Source organism: Ranitomeya variabilis, chromosome 2 (assembly GCF_051348905.1).
Source record: "Ranitomeya variabilis isolate aRanVar5 chromosome 2, aRanVar5.hap1, whole genome shotgun sequence".
In the NCBI taxonomy this organism is placed as follows: Eukaryota; Metazoa; Chordata; class Amphibia; order Anura; family Dendrobatidae; genus Ranitomeya; species Ranitomeya variabilis.
The window spans coordinates 1,077,180,401-1,077,197,988 of NC_135233.1; the positions used below are offsets into that span (position 1 = coordinate 1,077,180,401).

The window sequence follows — 17,588 nt, forward strand, 5'->3', positions numbered from 1 at the left end:
AAAGTGGGGTCCTGTTTTTATTAAATAAAATAGTGCCTTCACAGCCTCCGTGACCAAAATTCACCGGCCTATAACAGTACAGAGCACGCTCACCTTGGTCATCTAGTGGTTCTGGATGATGAGGATGAGGATATGCCTTCTTCCCCATGTGTGCTGCTCTCGCTCTGCATGTCCTCCTGCCAGGTTTGGTCAGTCACTTTGTCATCCATCATCTCGAATTCCACATCAGCACCCTGCTCCTCCTACTGACTTTCTATCAATTGTGTCTCATCATCATCCACCTCTTCTGACACTTTCCCAACATCGCCTTTGCATGACCGGGGCTGGTCAAAGCTTTGGGCATCTGAACATGCGATCTCATCTGTCCCCACTTCAAGTTGACTGGCCGAGAGTTCAGAATCTTGAAATGGAAAACTGAACAGCTCTTCAGAATGTCCAAGTGTGGGATCAGTTGTCTCAGGACACTTGGCATGGTGGGAGGAAGGAGTGTCAGGGTGAGGAATATGCGGGCCACATTCACGGCTACTCAGACTTGACCGTGTGGAAGACATGGTGGTGGTGGTTGTGGGTAAGTGACTGGAAGCATTATCCGCTATCCAACCAATAACCGTTTCACACTGCTCTGGCTTCAATAGTGGTGTGCTGCGGTCCCCTAGAAACTGGGATAGGAAGGTCCAGTGAGAAGATGTGGATCTTTGTTGTTGCCCACTTTCACCTTGGCCACAGCCTCGTCCTCTGCATGCGCCATCATCATCACGTCCAATTCCCTGTCCCTTGTCCCTTGACTTGCCCATTTTAAATGGGCTACTTCACTATTTCAAATGCTCAACACAAATATATTTATTAGTAGCGAAGTAATATCTGATCGATATGCCTGCAAATCTACGATTTTTAAAACCCAAACACCAGGCAAGCCTCAGCCTGATATAACAGACTGTATTCAATTTTTGGTGGCTCTTTTGTGAAGTAAATTTATGCAAAATAGTGCTGTATAGAAGTAGAGTATCAGACCACAAAAAAAGGGGTACACCGGCCTACAATGACCAAACTTGGACCACGCAGATATATGAGGGCTGTCACGGAAATACCACACTGGCAAATATATGGCCTGTGGTTTTTTTTTAAATGCTAATTAGTGCTGTATATAATTAGAGTAACAGACAGCAAAACTGTGGCAAAACGGCCTTTAATGTAAAAACTTGGAGCACGCAGATATTTAAGGCCTTTTTCGGTGAATTTAAAACACACACACAAAAAAAGTGGCACAAGGCTAGCACAAACAAATATGCTACGTATGCCTGACAAACTATGATTTTTCAACAGGCCTCAGTCTGACAGAACAGACTGTATATTTTTGTTTTTTTCGGGGTGAATCTTTTAAAAAAAAAATGCAACTAAGTATATAGTAAAGAAGCAGCAGCAGCAAACAGTTATGGAGCTTTGGGCGGGATGCAGTGGGAGCAATGTATGCACATACAATGCCTGCAGGTCTTGCACTGATGTGGATATGCTGTGCCCTGCCTACCTAGTGCTGCAATATCGAGACCCACAAATTTGCCCTAAAAAGGACTTTTGGAGGAGTTGTGGATTTAAGAGAAGACCTACACTAACTCTAAAAACCACGATTCTGACCCTATCTGGGCACCAGCTCTTCCTACTCTGAATCCTCGCTGAATCAGGAGCGGCGCCAGGTCTCTAATACTCGGGATGATGCTGTGCAGCCAAGCCAATTACTGCACGACCACAACAAAGATGGCTGCGGTGTTTCATGGCCTGGCAGACAATCCCTGCACCATGATTGGGTCTCTAAAGTCCAACAAAAATGCTGGGTGGAGACACCAGTTGCCGCCGAATAATCCCGGAAATGCTTAGTGCTCACCGAGTACACCGAGCATAGAGATACTCGGGTGAGTTACGAGCAGTGGCAAGCACATTCGCTCATCACTAGTTTTTAAATACATGAAAACATTTAAAAAAAACAGAAAAGTTCAAATCACCTCCCATTTTGCCTCATTAAAAATAAAACAATTAAAAAAAATAATTACATATTTGGTATTGCTTCTTTCAGAAACATCCCAACTATTAAATATAGATCATTCAACAGCATATCAAGATAAAAAATGGAAAAAACAGAGTTATTTTTTTTGGTTGCTGCAACATTGCAATAAAATGCAATAATGGACAATCAAAACATTGTATCTACCCTAAAATGATATGGAGCAAAAAATAAGCCCTCACCAGCCCCAGTGTTATGATCCAGTCCGGAGTTTGTTTTCTGTTATTCCTTCTCTGTACTGGTCATGTGGAGGTTAACATCCTCTGCCTTGTTTTGGAGCTGTCTTGGCTATTTCAGTCCTCTGCAGTCTGCTGGCCAATGTCTGTGATAGTTCATGCTTCCAGGCTAGAGCAGCTGACCCATAAACCCTGGTGATCCTTCTGCCTCTGACTTCCCATATTTGTGTAAGACCCATTCCCTATCCCTGATGTAGTGTTGGTGGTTTTCCTTGCAGTGTATGACTCGGTCTGATCTCTGAACCCCACCTCTTGCTTTATGTCTCTGATGCTTCGTTCCTTCACTGGCTTTGACTTCTAGCTAGTGTTGAGCATTCCGATACTGCAAATATCAGGTATCGGTCGATATTTGCTGTATCGGAATTCCGATACCGAGTTCTGATATTTTTGCGATATCGGAAATCGGAATCGGAAGTGTGCGGTGCATATGGTTCCCAGGGTCTGGAGGAGAGGAGACTCTCCTTCAGGCCCTGGGATCCATATTCATGTAGAAAATAAATAATAAAAATAAAAAATATTGATATACTCACCCCTCCGGCGGACCCTGGCTCTAAGCGGTGCCTCCGTTCCTAAGAATGCAGGGAGTGAAGGACCTTCGATGACGTCGCGGTCACGTGAGCGATCACATAAGTGGTCACTCTACCAATCACAAGACTGCGATGTCATTGCAGGTCCTTCACTCCCTGCATTCTTAGGAACGGAGGCAGACGCTTGGACCGGTGAGAGTCGGGGCCGTCGGAGGGGTGAGTATATCAATATTTTTTATTTTTATTCTTTATTTTATACATGAATATGGATCCCAGGGCCTGAAGGAGAGTTTCCTCTCCTTCAGACCCTGGGAACCATTCCGATATTTTGTGTCCCATTGATATGCATTGGTATCGGGTATCGGTATCGGCGATATCCGATATTTTTTGGATATTGGCCGATCCAATCCGATACCGATACCTTTGCATATCGGAAGGTATCGCTCAACACTACTTCTGGCTTGTACCTTGACTTCATATTACATCTCACGTTTTGGCTACCGCGCTCCCATTTGACTCTGACTTCTGGCTTGTCTCAGACTTTGTGCATGCTATGACCTCTGGTACCTCTGCTCCTGACAGTTTCTGACTCTGCTCATCTGGCCACTCTTTCGTTACCTGTGACACCTGTGTGGCTGCTCAGTGTTGCTATGCTGAAAGTGTGCAACCTCTCTTCCCTCACCAGCACTCCCTGATGGAGGTTGCGCTAAACTGCACTGCAGCCACATCACACCCAGATCTCAAAAAATGTAGACTTGCAGACTCTGTGGGTCTTGAAAAATTGCAACAAACACAAAGGTTTTTTTTTTCCTACAAATCTCTGAATTATTTTTTTTTTACCACGTAAATAAAAAATAAACTCTACATGTTTGGTATCTGCATACTTATACTGACCTGAGAAATCATATTAGTAGCTCAGTTTTACCACATAGTGAACATGGTAACTGGAAGACCCCCAAAATAATTGTGGAATTGCACTTTTTTTTTTTTAAATTTCACGCACTCGGAATCTTTATTCTTGTTTTCCAATAGACTAAATAGTAATATCAATGGTGCCATTTAAAAGTACAACTCATCCCACAAAAATAAGCCCTTGCTATATTGACAGAAATATAAAAAGATGATGGCTCTCGAAAGAAGGGGAAAAAAAACCCCTTAATATCAAAACAATTGTTACTCTCCATATAGGGATAGTTTTTGAACCCCCACTTGTCAAAAGTTATGGGGTTTTTTTCCGTATACATCTCAAGAGGATGGACACTAATACAGTGAGTAGGCATTTTTGCCCCAAAAAGGATCATGTTTGGACCATTTTTACCTTCTAAAAATACCCCAAAATGTGCAACAGTACAGGGCATTGTCAAACAGCCTCTTTGTTTCCCACGGTCTACCCATATATGTTGAGGACCTGCTGACGTTCCAAAAGGCTGTGCTTGCATTAATGACTTTGAAAGCAGTTGGATACAGTCCTCAGAATGCGATACATGTCATTATAGCGTGACTGGAAACTTTGCAGCAATTGATATTAGTGGCAAATTAATTTGCTGTGAGGCAAACTTTTGGAAAAAGCTGGCAAACTTGAATTTCAAAAGATTCAATAATCTCTAATGCAAAGCTGTGCCAACAGAATTGCTCGTCGACTATGCTGACGAACTCTTAGTGTTTTCATGTTGGAGATCTATAAAAAGTTTGTTTATTTTACTTTGCACAAAGATCCATTGGCAGAGAACTGGCACAATTCATCACAGCTTCCTAGGGCTAAATACAGGGTGGAGTTACTTGTTAAGTTTTCACTTGTGTAAATCCTCCAAGTACAGAAGACAGAAGAGAGAAGACTGGATCAGTGCAGTGTGTTGTGTCCTGTTTACAGTCGGCACCACAGGTATGATTATTGATTACTTTTCTTACATTTTTCTTGAATTCTTTTGTTATTATTATTTATTTATATAGCACCATTAATTCCATGGTGTACGTACAGGGTTATAGATGTCGTTTACAGTAAACAAATTTACAATGACAGACTGGTACAGAGGGGGGAGGATGCAGTCCTTGCGGACTTACATTTATTTACATGTCTCAATCTATCTCATATACATCTTACCTAGTTCTCCACAATAATAGCATCACCTACTGCATCTTGGACGCAGTGAGTGACAGTTTTACTGCCCTATGGAACCAGGGTGAGTGACAGCTCAGTTGACCAATCTAGTGCAGAGGTGTACTAAACTGTCAGCATTTGATAGAAAGCTTAATCGACCAGTCTAGTGCAGGGGCAGGATGAGCTGTCACTATTTTGAATGATAGCTCAGTCATCCAATCTGAGACTGGGAGGTGCTGAGCTTCTTACTGGTGTTCCCTGTTCTAAGTCGTTACCCAGCTACTTAGCCAAGCTTTGAATCCCAGATCTCTGCCAGTCATAGCATGTGCTCAGTGGTATCTTTGCCTTGTATTTCAATGCTCTGTTTGTTGATATTATTGCTGCCTGTCCATGGACCTTAATCTGATCATTCATTAGTCTAGCCCCATTGCTTTAGTCTGCTATCTTACTGGTATTCTGACCTTGAATCATGATGTGACTATGCATTTGTCTTTTCCCTTTAGTTTTCAACATGCTCTTAGTATCTGACCCCGGTACGTTTGACTGGCCAGCCTCACGACTTGTCTATGAGTAGTGAATAGCGTCAAAAATTGCATTAAAACTCCTGAGCAGAATTTTGGAACCAATATGATTATTTTCTTCTTCTTAATAATTTTGTGTAGCAGTGACTTCTGTTGCAGCTTTAAAAGTTTGACACCAACAGAATGAAACACGAGCTTTAAAAGTTTATCAAACTTAGCTACCATATAATTTGTGTTCAGCAAAGGAAAGGGGTAGTACCTCATTAAAACTACTCTTCTTTCATTAATAGTGTTGAGCATTCCGATACTGCAATATCGGGTATCGGCCGATATTCGCGGTATTGGAGTTCCAATACTGAGTTCCGATACTTTTACAATATCGAACACCGGAATTGGAAGTTCCCATAATGCAATGAGCCAGTTTGATTTAATTCAGCCAATGAGGAATACTAAGAAGTGTGGGCACATCCTGTTATGCATGTTAGGCATGTAACTAATGGCATGGCTGTGATTGGCTGCTGAAATGATGTCATGATGCACTATAAAAGCCGCCGCCACCATTTTTGGTTCACTCTGCTGTGAATTCAGTTAGGGACAGGATGCAGCTGTTCTGACTGAGGGACAGTTTGAGATTGTGATTTGCTTCATTGTGCTTTACCCAGGCTACTTTAGAAACCGCTGCGTGAGAAGCTTTTTTTGCCTTGCACTGCTGTTCACGGCTGTCTGCAAGGTCTGTGTGTGAGTGCAACGCACGCTGCAGTGTGTTCTGCAGCCACATGTGGTTGCACTCCGCTCAGCGTGTGTCACTGCCTCATACTGTTACATTGTTCTTTTTTGCATTAGTGCTGCTGCCCATTTTTCCTGATTTCTAATATAAGTGTGTTTCCATCCGTATCCAGCTAGATTGCTTGCAAACACTATATAGGAGTAGATAGAGGAGCTTTTCTGCAGCCTTGCAGCGCTGTTCACGGCTGTCTGAGAGGTCTCTGTGTGTAAGTGTAGCTCACGCTGTAGTGTGTTCTGCAGCCACCTTCGGTTGTAGACCACTCAGCGTGCGTCACTGCCTCATACATTGTCCTTTTTTGCATTAGTGCTGCTCGTTTTTCCTGATTTCTCCTATTAGTGTGGATCCATCCGTATCCAGCTAGATTGCTTGCAAATGCTATATAGGAGTAGATAGAGGAGCTTTTCTGCAGCCTTGCAGTGCTGTTCAGGGCTGTCTTCGAGGTCTGTGTGTGTGAGTGCAGCTCACGCGGTAGTGTGTTCTGCAGCCACATCTGGTTGTAGTCCACTCAGCGTGTGTCACTGCCTCATACTGTTACATTGTCCTTTTTGCATTAGTGCTGCTGCCCATTTTTCTTGATTTCTCCTATTAGAGTGTTTCCATCCGTATCCAGCTAGATTGCATGCAAACACTACATACGAGTAGATAGAAGAGCCTTTCTGCAGCCTTGTGCCCTGCAGCCCCAGCCAGATTAGTATTAGCCTATTTTTTTGGAGCCTCATCTATTGTATTGTAGGTTACCTTCCTGCATCTTAATAGCTACAAACAGTTTGTGATACTATCGGTTTTACATCTTTGGGCAAATCCAGTGTCTTTTTGTGGAAAAACAAAAAGTTAATAAAGTTCACCAAACACTCCACAATACAGATTTGTAGGCCACATTAGCTCATATTAAAGTCTAGTCCACACTTTATAAAATTAGTGTTTCTTATACCTGTTAGCAGCTGTTCAGGAATAAGCACACTAAGCCCTTAGTACTTTTCTGCCTATCTTTATCAGTCTACCAAGATGAAGAAGGCAGGGAGTAAGGCACATGGTCGTGAGCATGGAGTTTCTGCAGGGAGAGGACGTGGGGACTCTGTGCCTGCCATGGGCACCAGTGACTCAGCATCCCCCAGTTTTACCAGGGAACAGTCCTTTATGCGCTGCTTTGTAGGAGCTCGCCATACCGCACTGCTGAGGGACAAACAAATTGAAGCCGTTGTCGGATGGATAGCAGCTAACATATCAACTTCAATTAATGTCACATACTCCCAGGTCCAGAGCACTGAAGAGCACCCATCTGTCTCTTCACCACCTGCCAAATTGCCCAGGCTATCAGAGAACCCTGGACAGGCACCATCTCTACTTCTGTTCTCTGAATCTCTTGGCTAGGAAAGAGGGGGCCAGCCAAGCAGCATTCGAGAAATTGAAGAAGAGACAGTATGCAGTGATGCACAACTGCTTTGTCTCTCTGAATCTGAAGAGGTGAGTGGGCCAGTGCCTACGGTTAGCACACCTGAGTACACATCTGATGATGAGACTCAGGTGCCACTTTCTGGTGCATATTGTGCTGCCTAGAATACCCAGGAGAAGCAGTTGGTGGCAGAGGGTAGTGTAGATGATGAGGTTCTTGACCCATCGTGGCGTGAGGTACAAGAAGGTGGTGGGAGCAGCTCTGAGGAAGAGATTCCCTGAGCGGCACAAAATGTAGGGAGAGGGAGGGGGCAGACTGGGTTCCTGTAGCCTCCACTTCGGCACCAATTAGGAGCATGCCTCTTCCAAAACCCAAAATGGGCGCTCCCAAGACTTGCAGTGCCTGGTCCTTTTTTTACACAGTTGCAGATGACATTTGCTTTGTCAAATGCAAGCTGTGTCATAAGAAAGTGAAAAGAGGGATAAGTGTCAGCAACCTCAATACCACAAATATGTGGAAACATGTGTGGACCAAGCACGTGGTGGAGAAACAAAGACACACTGAAGTCCTAGGCCAACCTACAGCGCCACCTACCACCTTTTCAGCTCGTGTTGTAGCCTCTTCCTCCAGCTCACACACAGCTGGTTTGGCTTCCTCACAGGATTGCCATGGAAGAACCTCTGGCACTGCTGTACAGAGACACAATGTAATTCCACCCACAGCACCATGTTCCCTGTCATCCTCACACTCCCAGACCAGTCTACAGCCATCTGTAGCACAGGCATGGGAGAAAAGGCCCCCATACTCGGCAAACCACCCCCGAGCACAGGCTCTGAATGCTGGCATTGCAAAACTACTGTCTCTTGAAATGCTCTCATTCAGGCTGGTGGAGATTGACACCTTCCGTAACTTCATGGAATTGGCAGTCCCACAATACAACATGCCCAGCCGCTTTTATTTAAGCAGCAAGCTGTCCTTGCCCTGCAAAAGCATGTGGAGGGAAAAATTAAACATGCGCAACTAAACGCCGTCAGTAGCAAGGTCCACCTGACCACCGATGCGTGGACCAGTAACCATGGACAGGGACGACACCTTTCCCTCACTGCCCATTGGGTAAATGTTGTGGAGCCGGGTACAGATCTTGAGTGGCGCTGTATGGAGCGCCACCAGACGCAGGGCCGTGGGGTACTCGTTACCGGGGCTCTCAGTCTCGGTCCTGGGGTTGTCACGGTGGCTAGACCCGGTCCGTGACCCTGCTAAGGGGCGTCCAATGAAAGGTGTGGTGGTGGGTGGTGCAAGTCACGATGAATAACGAGGACACAGGGTTGCAGTCTCTTTACCTCTTTACTGAAGGCTTCAGTATCCGCAATCCAGAGCACTGCTAACAGGGCTGGCTGAGACCGGCCGGTCCGAAGGCACATCCAGAGTTCCCTTTACAGGTGGAAATCAGTGCCTACCTTCTAGCGCCTGTGTGTTGTAGTACCTCCCTGCTGAGCACCACGGGATAGTCCTCACAACTGTTGTGTCTGTTTCTGATGTTCTTCCTCACAACTCGTATCTGTTCTGATGTTCTTCTCCGTGCCCCAGATGATATGGCTAGGACGCACCCGTATGACGGGTAGGCCTGGAGTTCTTCCGGGACCCTAGCGTCTCCCCTCTCCCACAATTGCCTCCTATGTCTGTTTAGGTGATTTAGGTGAGACAGCCAACCTAAAGTAAACTGCCCTGCCGCTGTTTGAAGTAATGCGTGGAGCCCAATACTTCCTCAGCGTTCCGGCCACCGGCTTTATCTCCTTTGTGCTGCGATCTCGTTTCTCACTTCTCCACAAAAAACCTCGCTTCTTATCCTTTCTTAAGATACCGCCGCAATGAAGTGCAGGCGTGGTTCCGTAACGATCTGTTCTGTTCACTAGGCCTCTGTCATGATCCCACCCCTGACAGGGACCCCCCTGAATTCTCCCCTTCAACACCCTCTGCCACAGGATGTTGCCTGAATCAAACCCAGTCAGCTTCTGACTAACTTTCTGTCCAGCCCCCAATTTTAACAGATTGTGAGGAGTGGCCTAATCATAGAACCCTTTGCTCCCCCTGGTGGCCAGAGTGTGAAGTGTAATGTGTGACTGTGATACCTGGTCAGGTGAACTCCTTAAGTGCCATCAGACGTACCATCACTCCCCTTAGCGGCGGAGCGTCAGTACTGCAACAACCAACTCCAAGGATTGCAGGAATCCAGTCTGTACACATTGACTCCTCCTCATACTCCAGTTCCTCTGAATCAGTGCTGCAGGAGCCGTCACAGTCTACCTCCACATGGACCGGTGAACGCTTACCTGTTATGACCGATATGAGCACAGCCGTGGCCAAACGTCAACAGGCCGTATTGAAATTAGTTTCTTTGGGGAATCGAAACCACACAGAGCAGGAGCTCTGGAATGCCATAAAGCAGGAGAGCGATGTGTGATTTGAGCCAGCGAATCTCCAGCCAGGCATGGTAGTGTGTGACAATGGCCAAAATCTGGTGGCAGCTCTTGGCCTAGGCAACCTCACTCACATCCCATGTCTGGCACATGTACTCAACTTGGTCGTGCAGAGTTTTTTAAGGGACTATCCGGATATTGATGCACTGCTGCACAAGGTCGCATGGAGTGTGTTGACTTGCGGCGTTCCAGCATGGCAAAATCACGCATTGCAGCTCTGCAGCACCGATTCCGCCTTCTTGAACATCGCATCATATGTGACCTACCCACCAGATGGAATTCAACGTTACATATGTTGGAGAGGCTGTGTGAGCAGCAGGCAGCAGTAATGGAGTACCAGCTGCATCAGGCGCAAAAAATTTGCACTGCGCGCCGTTCAGACTTCACCACCACTGAGTGGGCCTCTATGAAGGACATCTGCCACATTTTGCGTGCCTTCGATGATTCCACATGGATGGTGAGTGCAGATGATGCACTAGTCAGCATGACTATCCCCCTAATCTGCCTGCTTGAAAAAACACTGCAAGCGCTAAGGGAGGAGGTTGTGGAAGAGGTGGAGGATGAGGAGTCAAAAATGCCATCTGCTTCTGGACAGTCTGCGCAGCGTGGTTCCTCACAAAGGCCTAGGCAGGGGACACTTTGTGAGGAGGATGAGGAGGAGTCAATGGATGAGGAAGACATCTGTCCAGAGGAGGGAGTAGCACAATGCTCTAGTAGTCAGTAGGAAGAGCGAGGGTGGGGTGATGCAGAGCAGGCAGAGATGATGCCTCAAACAGGGGACAGCGTTTCTTGGCCAGTTGGCAGTCTGCAGCACAAGATTGATTTCATGCTGCAGTGCCTGAGAAACGTCTGCCGCATCGCACACATTCTCAACACGGCTGATTATTGGGTGTACACCCTCCTAGATCCTCACTACCTGGACAATTTACAAAGCCTCATGACACCGTTGAACCGGGAGCATAAAATGCAGGAGTACCAAGACACACTGGTGCATTCCATCATGTTCTCCATTCCAACAGAGAGCAGTGTTGCTAGTGCTTTACAAAGCAGCTCAGTGTGTCGAGGCAGTGGAGGAAGCTCTGCACAAAGAGGGAGCAGAAGCAGCACCTCAGCACAAGGCAAGACCAGTATGGCCCAAATGTGGCAAAGTTTTGTGTCCCCGCCACAAATGTCTACACCATCACAGACGGCTCCAGTCAGCAGGAGGCAACGTTTTCGTCAGATGGTGAAAGACTACATGTCTTGCCCTCTCACTGTTCTCCCACACGGCTCTTCCCCCTTCAACTTTTGGGTCTCTTAGCTGGATACATGGCCAGAGCTTAGCCAGTAGGCATTGGAGGTGCTGGCTTGCCCTGCTGCTAGTGTATTACCAGAATGTGTCTTTAGTGCCACAGGTGGTGTACTAACAGACTGTCGCATGCGACTATCCTCCGATAACGTTGACCAGCTTACTTTTATGAAAATTAAAAAGGCCCGGATCTCACAGGATTTTGCCACTCCTCTTCCAGAATAAATAATTGGTTGGCAACAGTATCCTGGTCTCCTGTTGTGTTCATGTTTCTACCACCTGAACTGGAATCCCTGGGCTCCAACACCGTCAGTTGCAGCTCAGAAGTGCCGTCTGCACAGTTAACATATGACCCAGTGTTATTGGGGTTCAGTAACGTCAGCTGATCCCCTGCTGTGTATCAGGCAATTTCTCCTGCTCCCGCCACACTCACACTACAACAGATATTAAACTTGCTCCAATTAGGCCTCTGGCTACACTCTGTTTCTAGCATTGACCCTGGGCTTCAACACCGCCAGTTGCTGCTCAGAAGTGCCGTCTGCACAGTCAACACTTGCTGCCGTGTTATTGGGGTTCAGTAATGTCAGCTGATCCACTGCTGTGTATCCGGTAATTTCTCCTGCTCTGTCCACACTCACACTACTACAGATATTAAACTTGCTCCAATTAGGACTCTGGCTACACTCTGTTTCTAGCATTGAATCTGAGCTCCAACACCACCAGTTGCTGCTCAGAAGTGCCGTCTGCACAGTCAACACTTGCTCCTGTGTTATTGGGGTTCAGTAACGTCATCTGATCCCCTGCTGTGTATCCAGCAATTTCTCCTGCTCCGTCCACACTCAAACTACAATAGATATGAAGCTTGCTCAAATTAGGCCTCTTCCTACACTGTGTTTATCCTGTAATCCCTGGGCTCCAACACCGCCAGTTGCTGCTCAGAACTGTCTTTGGCATGGGTACTCCCTCCTGCCCAGCCTGGTTCCAGCACGCCAGCTGTTTCCGAGTAGTGTCAAGGTCACTTTGCCTCCAATACATTGTCCTGTCGGATTGCAGTCAGGTTAGCCGACTCTATGGTGCCTGCAGTTTAGGTGATTCCTATGTGGGCTGCGGGATCTGGCAATCAAGGCTGGTTCCGTAGTGCCAATAGGACAAGCTCCCCCTGTAGGACTGTGGGTTTCTGGAAACTCCGGCCGGCTGGCGGCCTTGCAATTTTTTTTTCATGTGGACCTTCTGCTGCCTATCTGAGTTCCAGCACCATTAGCTGGTTCTTTGGAAGTCAATCTTAAATAGGTCCCCCTGGGTTCCAGTACCGTCAGCTGGTTCCAGGTAGAGATTTGGCTTAGGTGCCTCCTTCTCGGTATCCAAGTTCCACCAACGTCTGGTGGTCCTTGGTAGTGCTTTCTGGCATGGTTACCTCCTGCTTAGTAACCGGGTTCCAGTACCATCAGCTGGTCCTCGGTAGTTCCATTGGCTCTTGTACCTTCTGCTACCCATCCGGGTTCCAGTGCCATCAGCTGGTTCTCGGCACTGTATTTGGCACGGGTACTCCCTCCTGCCCAGCCTGGTTCCAGCACGCCAGCTGTTTCCGGGTAGTGTCAAGGTCACTTTGCCGCCAATACATTGTCCTGTCGGGTTGCAGTCGGGTTAGCCTACTCTATGGTGCCTGCAGTTTAGGTGCTTCCTATGTGGGCTGCGGGATCTGGCAATCAAGGCTGGTTCCGTAGTGCCAATAGGACAAGCTCCCCCTGTAGGACTATGGGTTTTCGGTAACTAAGGCCGGCTCGCGGCCTTGCAATTTTTTTTTCATGTGGACCTTCTGCTGCCTATCTGAGTTCCAGCACCATTAGCTGGTTCTTTGGAAGTCAGTCTTGAATGCTTTGGTATTCATCACAACAGACCTCATGGGTGCTTTTTTTAATTCATTGAGATGTTTTCCTGGCCTTTCCCACTAATATTAATGCTCCTGATGAGGATCAGTAGGGAAGAGACATAAGTGAAAATCATCACATCATTTTGGGCCTAATAGTCTATCTTCCAGCTCAGTTTTCTCTTGGGTAATGGGTAAAAGACTAATCCTCAATATATTCACCCAGGAAGCCCTGACTTGTCAAGATGTTGAAAATAGAGATGAGTAAATATTTAGAAATTTGAATTTGCCAACTTCAACAAATTTTTCTCAAAAATTTAATTTGCGGTGAATAGATTCTCATATATTTTAAAGCTAAAATGCTTGTAATTTGTCGTAAAATACACATGGAGGAGAGGAGAGAGAAGACTGCTGACCTTAGGAGCTTACTCTCTACAGGAGAGATAGAAAAGGGACCCTGTTGACCATAAGAGCCAACACTCTATAGGTAGGAGAGAGTAATGACCCCACTGACAATAACAACTTACACTCTACAGAAGCGAGAGAAAGTAAGGACCCTACTGACCCTAAGAGGTTACGCTCTACAGGCAATAGAGAGTAAGGACCCTACTGACCATAAGAGCTTACAGTTTACTGAAGAGAGACTTACCCATTGACTCTGGAGATGGAAAATAACTCTGCCATACACTGTGTACCACTGTGAACTTCTGATCTGTGATGGCTCAGATAGTGTTCAGCACTGTACAAGGTATGATAGTCTGCTAGATGTCATAGCTTCAGGGCATTATTGGGAGGCCCACTGCAAAACAATATATGTTTGCTCACTCTCTGATGCTTCAGTAATGTAGGAAATGGTGCTGAGAAAATTGTGATTTTTTTTCAAATCATGAATCGAATATTAAAATGTTTGATTTTGCATGAATTGCAAGCTTCAGTAAATTCAACTCTATCCACTCTGCTCATATCTACTTGAAAGCTATTTTTCTTCTGATTTTTCACAACTATACAAAGGATAAGGTTTTGATCATAAGGAAATCTCTCAAATTTACTCTGCCACTGTTCTTACAAAAACTTTCTGAGTAACCATTTGAGCATAGTAAACAGTATGACAAAGTAGCTGACAAATAAAGTGGTCTACCTAACAGCAAAAATCTCATTGATATACAACACCTGACAGCAAAAGCAAATTGTGTACTTTGCTTTTCCAAAAATAAGTGGTAGTGAAAACCTTTCCTTTTTTCCTGCAAAAAGTATTTCCGGTGTATAATGTGAACCAGAAGTGAAAGTCTTTAGGGTAGATCATAGGATGAAATTCTAAGAGATTAAAAGTCTTTGAACTCAGGGTGATGTTTGTTGGTCTATCTGGAGAGAAACTGCATATTTCCCCAAAATACAAGGGATGGAAACCAACTTTCGTAAGGTGGTAGAGAGAAACTGTTTTGTACTGTTAAAGATGGGAAACAAATGTATCTTCCGAAAAACTGGTGGCACAGTTGAAGTAGATGTAAAAGCCAACTTTGTGGGAGTCTCCTGATTTATTTATCAGGAACTACAAATGCTTCTCACTAATTTAGAATATCATCAAAAAGTAAATTTATTTCAGTTCTTCAATACAGAAAGAGAAACTCATATATTACATAGAGTCATTACACAGAGTGATCTATTTCAAATGTTAATTTCTGTTATTGTTGATGATAATGGCTTACAGTCAATGAAAACCCAAAAGTCATTATCTCAGTAAATTAGAATACTTTATAACACCAGCTTGAAAAATGATTTTAAAATCTGAAATGTATGTTCAGTAAATGCACTCAATACTTGTTCGGGGCTCCTTTTGCATCAATTACTGTATAAATGCGGTGTCGCCTGGAGGCGATCAGCCTGTGGCACTACAGAGATGTTATGGAAGCCCAGGTTACTTTGATAGTGTTAAATATGCTTATTTTGCACATTTATTTAATCAAGACTATTCACCAGGTGTATTACTCTTAAAGAAAAATGTCATGATATTCTCATGAAAAAGGTAGTAGTTTATTGAATTGTCCACAGAATAACCACATTGCAGTAAGACATAAAAATAGACAAAATAGTTACGAACAGATTGTCCACGTGTAGATATCAGCATTTGATACTCAGCTTTCTCGTAGTTTGAATGGTAAAAGCAGTCTGTCTGTGTGAAGTCTGAAGTTTGAAGGTCTTCATGGCTACTGCTGCCAGCTGTCCTTCCTTGTGACTTGTCAGATATCCATGGAGAATGATGTGAAGGCGGGAGGTGACAGTCCCACGTGACAAAAGGCCCCCACATTCTCCTAAGAGACGCTTATTTATCTTTTCTACGGATCACGTGTTCCCTGTATATGGAGTTGACTTATACATACACAAAAATAGCTCTTTGTACTGTCAGCAAGAAGCGATATGCTCTGTACTGCATTGAGACCAAGAATAAGTCAATTAATTAATATTTAACAATTCCCCTTTTGAGGGTGACAGTCATTCATTGATTGGAACCCTCAAATTAAATATATTAATAAGATCTTCTTTCTTCTTTTCTTCTTTGGCAAAATAATTTAGTGTTCATAATATTAATAATAATAATAATAATAATAATAATAATAATAATATTGTTCTACGTACTCAATAATATAACGATATGTAAATTCATGTTATGGTAAGCCGTGAAATATATGATTATACTTCCCTATATCTACTTGAAGCATCTCAGGTCTGATGTCATCTGATCTTCCTCTTGATGTCTTCTTTTTGGTTCTTTTAAAACAATCTTTATTATAATTCTTTTGAAATAGATGATGGCATGTAGATATTGTAGAGACTGTGTGTCATGTGTCAATCAAAGTCCATAAATTCAAATGTTGATAAGAAAACAAAGTTCATAGATGAGATGTAGCTTTAATATCTGTGCAGTGTCACCTTTAAAAACCTGGACTTACATTGGCTCGCCTTGGATATTTCTGGAATCCTTCTATATCATCCGCACTGGTCTTGGAACAGGTGTGACATCTGTGGTCGCACAGCAAGGTATACATTGACTCTTCCCTGCTAAACATAGCACCATAACCAGTCTTTAGTAAACAGGACACATGTCAGGGTTGTAGCGTCCTGACACTTACCTGATTGTTCACCAGCTTTCATGGAAGTCTTATAGGTGATAGGAAACCACTGGAATGTAATAACACAGTTCATCTTAGCGTCATAGGATCATCGTCCCCTTTGTGGTTGGCAGGTAGGATATTGTACTCATATTTGTCAGTGATGGATGCTGTAGTTGTGAGTGGTGACATGAATTGTATTTGACACAGTCTATTATTATTCAGAAAACATAGCATTGTTACCTTGTGAAACTTCTGGACAGCGGCTTTTTCTTCTTGTAACTTTTAAGAATCAATTGAATATAAAAATATACAAAGTCTTTATTAACGTAACTTTCAGTGTCTTGATTGAAGTCTTCATTCCCTATTCTATACCAAATCTGGTAATTTTCCTAACCTATAATATCATAGCTTACCATAGCAATCAATAATATCCATATAATTATTAAATTATATTAATATGGAATTCATATTTGGAAAAATAATAATAATAATGATAATATATTATTAACCATATTCTTCGTGTGATAGGACATTTTTATGTCATGGGTGTAATTTCTTTTTGAACCCATAGATGTCAGTGTGTCTTTTATGTAACAAGTGTTGATATTACTAAAACTTTATTAATAAACTATAACCAATAATATGTAAGAATGTGTAGCCATGAACCAAAATAAGAATATATATATATATGAATAAATGAATAAGTGAAATAATTGTTGTATTTAACTCAGAATTGAAACATTTCTTATATAATGAAACCATATGATCACTATATTTGATAAAGCAATATACTTGTATTAGACATTACTTTATTAAATATTGATTTTTCTTTTTGAGATAAAAAATGAAAATTGAGAATAAAAATTGAAGAAAAAGTGAAAAATGAAAAATAAAAATTGAGAATAAAAATTGAAGAAAAAGTGAAAAGTGAAAAGTGGAAAATAAAAATGAAAATAAAAATAAAAACAAAAATGAGGCCTTTATATGTTGATGATAAATGCAAAGGTTATGTCTCAATAACACATTCCCTTTAATATTTCCATTATCTAAATGTTGTCATAACCTTGGATTACCAAAATATTGAAATTATGCAGCTTTGCATATAATAACCTTCATTAGAGAAAAAAATGACTTTTATAATACTTATTGTATTGTACCCAATAATACCTTATTAATATTTCTTTTTTATTAAAATGTGTGAAAAAGAGGTATTGATGAAATGTGATGA

At 43.4% G+C, this 17,588-nt stretch overlaps 1 protein-coding gene across 2 annotated transcripts in view; it reads left to right on the forward strand.

The window, feature by feature from the left end:
• The first annotated feature begins 4,566 nt into the window (after nt 1-4,566).
• The window catches only part of LOC143808700 (cytochrome P450 2K4-like), a 93,997-nt gene continuing 80,975 nt past the window's right edge, over nt 4,567-17,588 (forward strand). For both annotated transcript variants that reach the window (XM_077291629.1, XM_077291631.1), the window contains exon 1: nt 4,567-4,701. The gene's annotated coding sequence lies outside the window, so the exon portion shown is untranslated. The remainder of the gene's footprint in view (nt 4,702-17,588) is intronic.